This window comes from Aedes aegypti, chromosome 2 (assembly GCF_002204515.2).
Source record: "Aedes aegypti strain LVP_AGWG chromosome 2, AaegL5.0 Primary Assembly, whole genome shotgun sequence".
In the NCBI taxonomy this organism is placed as follows: Eukaryota; Metazoa; Arthropoda; class Insecta; order Diptera; family Culicidae; genus Aedes; species Aedes aegypti.
In genome coordinates, this window is record NC_035108.1 from 352,264,410 (window position 1) to 352,271,570 (window position 7,161).

The following is a 7,161-nucleotide window of genomic DNA, read 5'->3' on the forward strand; positions in this document are numbered from 1 at the left end:
ATCGGTATCTTCCTTCACTGGACAGACGTCCTTAGCGTGAGAAGAACCTCCGCAAATCATGCATTTAGCATCCATGCGACAACTTTTTGTACAATAACCCCACTTTTGGCACCGACGGCACTGAGTGGAGTTCTGGTAATTTCCTCCAGGTTTCTGGAAATGTTCCCATGTCACACGGACATCGAACATAAGTCTAGCTTTTTCTAAAGCTTTAATATTATTTAGATCTTTTTTATTAAAGTGAACTAAATAATATTCTTGAGAAAGACATTTCCGAACAATGCCAGATTGGGTTCTCTTTTTCATAATGATTACTTGGACTGGGGAAAATCCAAGTAAATCATTTATTCTATTTTTGATCTCTTCACTGACTTCTCTGACTTATGGTCACTTGAGAGACCTTTCAAGGTGACTTTAAATAAACGTTCAGTTTTGTCGTCCTAAGTCAAAATGTGCACTTCTTCTCTTCAAGATGTTTGAGAAGAAGTTCGCGATCTTTAAGAGTTTCCAGCAAAAGCGACAATCTCCTTTCTTTGCGATTTGGAAGAAGATCTTGATTCCCCTAATGGATTTCAAGATCTCCTGCCTAAATACCCTAAATTCGGAACAACTGACCACGATAGGTGGGACTCTCTGGTTCCTCACTTGTATCAAAGAGCCTGGGCTAGAGGCTGCTTCGATTTAGTGTTCGGAATATTTGTCTAGAGCATCGAACTGATTGCTCATTTCGATGCAATTATCAACATCTAGGTACAATTTCATCCTTGGAGGAAAGCGCGCATTCTAGAGAAACGTCATTTCTTCCATTCTTGCCACGTTTAGTGACAGTTTAAAACCTACTTTTTTGGAAGGAATTTGTATATTCAGAAATTCATCCTTCCTTATGTTTGCGATTGCAACTATTATATTATTATATTATTATTAACTACTAGTGGTCCCGGCCTGGGAGGGAGAAACCGATACAAAATTTATGTACGTCATAGTGAGCCGAGATTCTGCTGTCACGAACTGTCACTGTGAGCCCAGATCTTGAAGAATGGACAAACTTGATAAAAGCGCGTAATTGATCAAAACAAATTTTTGCATTCCAACAAAGTTGACAACAGTCGGTTGAAAATCAATTCCTGCAACACCCAAAAGCAATGCCACGATAGTACCTTTTAATTTTATCGAGTATAAAGTAATGAAACACGCATCTTTTTACTGTTTTACAATCATCATTAAAATTGAATGCACATAAAACTATGGCCCTTTTTCCAAGTTTGTCCAGAAAGATCGAAGGTACACAATAAAAGAAAACTACCGTTTTTCCCCAAGCCTGCCTTGATTGTCGTTGGTGAGCGGGAGTTATCTTGCAATTTGGAAAAGTGTTGTGTCATATTTCGTGTGTAGTATCGGTGCCTCCCTCCCAGGTCCCGGCAAACTTCGTCTTGCCATCAAGTAGGCTGTTGGAAAACGTCAAGAAATCCCCTATACAAAATGATACCATAGTCTTCTCCCGTTTTCCCCATTATTCCGGAGACTTTCCTGAACTTTTTCCTCGCACGAACACGACGCATCCCTTGTGGAGGGCAACAGTGAAAAACTGGCGTCAATCCGTTGACTCGTTCTCGAGCCATTTCGTGACATACAAACACCACTCCATTTTTATTTATATAGATAGATTATTAACTATTAATATAACTATATAATATTCAGTGAGTATGTTGGAGTGACCTACTAAGAGGTTTTTGCTTCCCAAGCCGGTGTCCAAGAAGGATTACTACCTCTAGCTTTCGCCAACGGGTCCAACGAAAAATCGAAAGCACGGGTCCAACCAAGGATCGTAAAGGGATCAATATTAGAAAAATAGTACTGAAAAGTAATGTTTTTGTAACTCTGAGAAGTACTGTTTCATTATTTTAGGTAGTTTGAAAAACTTTCGAGAGCAGAAAGAATTTGTGTACGATGCGCACTTAATAATTTAAATTGAATAATGCCTATTTCACTACTTATTTTATAAGCAAAAATAAGCTTGATGCTTCTTATGAGCTTCATAAAAAATATACGCAAACCTGCAAGCGACTTAAACCTAACCACAGAAAAACAGTGTGTGACCTTGAATCGCCCAGCTCAAAAGCTGCCCCCAGCACAAATCTAATTGGAATACCTGAGCAACACAACCATAAGCCCAGCCAAACGGATTGCGTTTCGTGCTTGATCCATCGAGAACTGGCACCTTGTACAACATCAAGCACCGAATATCCAAAAGTGGGTCAGAGGTTGTCTCCATCAACTCAAGGACATTTTCATATCACTCAACTAATATGAAGGGATGTGCTACGGAATGCAGTGATTCAACTAATTTGGGACCGCGATTTCATTATTTCACGCGATAAGATAACCACTTGTAGGAAATTATATTGATAAAACTGCGAACAACAAAAATAATACAAAAAATGATTGACGACCTACCTGGGATTTTGATGAATCAGGCGATGGCTGGCATCAAGTCCGAAGAACGCCAACCAAATTGAGAGGGAACCTTTTCTGAATTCACAATTTTGGACCTTTAGCACAATCACACACAGTTGCACAAATTTATCAGCAAGCTATTTCCACTAAAGAAACGGAATTTTCCGAGCCGGACAATCGATTTTTCCAGCCAGCCTTGAATTCGCGACGACGAGAATTTTGACCGTCCGTTTTCCGTCTTCGATGAGGGAAGAATGATGACCGAACGAATGACGACGTTTGTTGATTGTTGTTGTTGACTGTTGTTTTTGACTTTTTCTTATTTTCAGTCAGAAATCTGTCAGATCTGCGTTCTAGTGAAATAGACAGTCAAGCGAGGTAGACCGGTTAGATAGAGAAAACCTGAGAGAGACTCGCGAAGAGGAAAAATATCAACGTCATATGCAGCCCAGATTCCCCTCTCACGAAACGTCAAATGCAGCCCACCGTTTTTATGGCTGAAAAAGTTAAAAGTATTATGTTCAAAGTAAAATGTTATTGAAAACCTCAGTCGGCGGAGCAGTTTTTTTCCAAAGTTGCTGATAAATCTAAGCAAAAGATTAATTATTTCTAATGTCTGCGACGTTTGCTGGCATGAAATTTCACTCAAACGGCTATTTATAATTCGATGTAATGCAAACTCAATAATTTTTTGCTGAGGGTTTTGAACAGCATGCGCATAATACGCTTCCAATCGCAAAACGCAACATACTGTTAGCCATCTATACTTTGGTAGCGCAACTAGTCAGATGATGAGAGATTTGATTTTTCACGCATCCATCACATGCCGCTGTGGGGAAAAATGTTTTATTTTCCTGATATAAGACGGTTCACAGTGAAACAGTTAGGCGGAAAAGGTAGGAATATCCATTCTTTATGTTCTACATACGTTTGTTTTTTGTATTATTGCACTACTTTCATAAAAATTGAGATCCGGCTGGTAGGAGCACTAGTTTGAGGTTGGAAAACCAGGATATGTGAGGTTAGTTTCATTGAAACTTTCGCCTGAGCGATTTTTGCGCTTGAATAAAACACGCTTCGGGACATTCTCCGCTGCCCCTAAAAATACCATTGGGTAGATAAATGAATTCTCTACCATTGGATCTCATTCAATATCATACATAAGTGAAGTAAGGGGTGAAAATAAATATTTTGTTCCGAATGTTTTGAAACCATGAATGAGTATGACATTGCTCTCGTCAACCATCATTATGACGACTGCAGCACACCCCACCGGACGAATTATCGTATTGGGAGCGAATTGGTATACACACTAAGTGGAATAAGAAAAAAAACTCAGCAATCACAGAAAAAGAAGACCGTCTTCGCGAGTCTCGTCTCAGGAGAAAACGAATCGACGCACGGTGTGGAAATGCGAGATTTCTCTTCGAAAATTCGCTTAAATCCAACCCCCCCGCGAAGTGACAGATAACGCAATTTTCACGTACCTACGCAGCGTAAACAATGGGGCCATCCACCGCTGCCGGCACGATTTTTCACTATGGGAGATCAAAAATTTGTTTCGTTGTTGACGGGTGCAGAACAACGAATGGAATGAAATGAAATAAGGGCGAATCCGATTTTTTCTTCATGCAATGAAAATAAACATAATAAAAGCAACAAGTTTTGACACCAAATGAATAATTAAACGCGCATCAAATCGTTCGGTGAAACGATTAAATGACTTTTTAGTGCTTAGTTTAGCTGGAAATGTTGTTTCATACAGTGATAATAGTACATTTATTTTAGGCGAACATGTTTTATCGCTTAACGGAGTTAAGTTATCGGGCGCGATTAGATATTTTGCAACATAATTAGTCACAAAACTTATTTTGTATTTGTAACTTTGATGCCCTCAAAAGAAGGCGTGGCCCGTATTATTCACCAGAGGTCTACGTTTCAATAAAATAGGCCTACACACTTTAATTATTTCACCGACCTCAGTAAAATGTTTTGCCGAGAACCCAACAGCTGAGAATTCGATAATTTTCAATGCCGACTCTGTACTTATTTTACAAAGACTTCGGCAATCCAAATTGTGTCGAGATCTCGGTGAACGTTACCGAGATTCGGTAAATGTTTGCCGAGATCTCGGTAAAGGTTTTACCGAAAATCGTCAAATTATAACCGAAAAATCATTGGATTCTCGGCGATTCCGTTTAAGTGTGCATGAACTAATTTACGATGATGTCACACTGCAACTTCCAGCGAGAAGAAAACCTTTACAGCGACCGATGTTTACAAAAAAAAAAACAACGATTTCGTTGCATATTCATCCACGCATTGTGCATCCGGTAAACATTCGTTCACTGGTCTAATCCACCGGTGTACTAAATTCACTCGGTCTGAGGATTGAGACACTTGAGCTGGGCACGCTTCCGCACACGGAGAAAACAGAAAACCCACATTTGAGTATTTTTAAACTTATTTTTGAGTTATTTTTCTCTCCCTATTTCATTCACTTCTTCTATTGTTGTCAGAGAGCGAAGAGCAAAACAACCCAAAAACCGAACATGTGTGCGTTACCTCAAATTTGAGTAAGTGGGCTAGTACTGGAAGTTGAGTTATTTGATCTGCCGGTTGAGTGAAAAGAACTTGGCCAGTAGGTATTTTTTTGCATGGCTGCAAATGAAAACAACTTCTACCCCATTAACTCAAAATTAGGTTAACCCACGAGCCCCCCGAATTGAGTGGAATGAACTTACTTTTGAGTACTTCATTTTTTCCGTGTATGCTCCTGACGTGTTCTGGACCTGCTCAAGTGTCACAATTTTCAGACCGAGTGATTTTAGTACATCAATGGATTAGTCTTTTGGTGCGGAACTAATTTTATGTAAACACATACGGGCAGAGCGGAAAAGAAAAAAAGTCGACAAGAATAGAAGACTGTGGATGAATCCATTGCATGAACTATCCAGCTTTTCAAGAGCGGTAATGGCCTTCAAAAGTTATTTACTTTCTGGTAGGGATCCATCAGTTTGACGTTTGGCTTGAGTCTGTTCAATCGACGTTGTACTTAATTTACTCGGTCCAAAAATTTTGACACTTCAACAGCAGCTTACAAAAAAGTGAGTAAATTAATGGTGATATTAGCGCTCGTAAAAAGTTTGATAGTTCATCCAATAAGCTAAGACATTTGGTGGTGAGTATGAGAAAAAAAAGTGTTCAAATACACAAAGAAAAATGTGCTGCGAGTAAAAGGCTGAATATGAACTACATAACATTGATTTTCAAGCTGATAAATTACTAAAAACAACTACTAATTGAACTTTAACACTTTACTGCACTTTTGCAAAGGAAAATTTCTTCCATGAATAAAAAAATGTGACATAAATCATCATACATGTCTAAGGAATTATTCAAATATAACATGACTAATTTTAAGCTCCTCCTATCGATTATCTATGGATTTTGTTTTTGAATGGCCCGTAACACAACACGAAAGACCCCTTTCCTCTCCCTGTTGCGTTACGTAATATTTTACAATCCCCAACATGGAGAAACGCAGACAAATTTTACATCTTTTGAATTACCAAGCGGTCAAAACATAATTTCAAATTATATACTATAAGCATCTTTCAGCATGTCTTTGTGCGAACCACATCACACCACTATTCAAAACCCGCTCGTGGGTCGTACAAAATCTTCCCGAGGACCGCACAAAACTTTTTCAGTTTGGTGATCACTGATGTATAATGATATTACAAATGCCAAACAAAAGTAATAAAAAATATGTCCGTTAAGCATCAATTTAGGGATCTATTTTATAAGTCGAGTCGATCAAAATGACTCGACTGGAGTCGCTGTCGACCAAAAAATTCGCTCGACTCAGCTCTGTCACTCGAGTTTTTCGACAGTTGTCACTCTATGTGACTGGATTACTATGGGAGTCGACGAGTGACATCTGAAATATGCATGATTGCTTTGATCGACAATGAATACAGACGAGTCACATGAATCTGTTCGATTTACAAAATAGGCCCCTTAATTTGCGCCCTATTTCGAGCACACTCCATGATTTCATTGAGTTTGACAGTACCACGGACCAAAATTTTTCAGTACACTGACATTGTATGGCAGCTGTCATGATGCTCCCGGGTTGCTTAAATCATACTGTCCATATTGGCATAACAGTCCCATATATATGGGATTTCCTTTTTATGCGAATATGGGCAGCATACGAGTGACAAAATATAACAGGATGAAGTTACCGATGAGAAAATAGTAGTTTACGCAACAAGTTGAAGAATGATGATTTTTACAGCACGAGTCGTACATTTATACAAGGAGGCTTGCCGAGTTGAATAATTACGACGAGTGCTGTTAAAATCGAGTTCTGCAACGAGTTGCGTACAACATTTTTTATTTCTTAGAAGACCACTTGAGGGTATCAGAAAACTTATAGGAATGCATTCACCATCATTTTACAATTTCCGATAAATTGTTGTGTAATGATTCATTTCGCATCTCAAAACAGTTACGTAATGAGAAAGCATTGCGTAATGAATCATTACAGCACTGGGTTCAGTTGCGTAATGACTATTACCGCACTACATGATTCAGTGCAGATTTCGATTCGATTACAATGCAACATTACATCACGCAGCCATTTTCAATCTCCTTTCCCGTTATTACTTTTTGTATGGGAGCTTTGGACGCATCGTCACG

General features: G+C 38.9%; 2 protein-coding genes across 2 annotated transcripts in view; both read right to left on the reverse strand.

The window, feature by feature from the left end:
- LOC110676864 overlaps positions 1-2,683 on the reverse strand; it is a 58,402-nt gene extending 55,719 nt beyond the window's left edge. The window contains exon 1 of the mRNA XM_021846314.1: positions 2,455-2,683. The gene's annotated coding sequence lies outside the window, so the exon portion shown is untranslated. The remainder of the gene's footprint in view (positions 1-2,454) is intronic.
- Positions 1-2,705, reverse strand: part of LOC110673993 (ankyrin repeat domain-containing protein 39) — a 65,488-nt gene extending 62,783 nt beyond the window's left edge. Inside the window, exon 1 of the mRNA XM_021846313.1 lies at positions 2,455-2,705. The gene's annotated coding sequence lies outside the window, so the exon portion shown is untranslated. The remainder of the gene's footprint in view (positions 1-2,454) is intronic.
- Between the last annotated feature and the right edge of the window lie 4,456 nt (positions 2,706-7,161).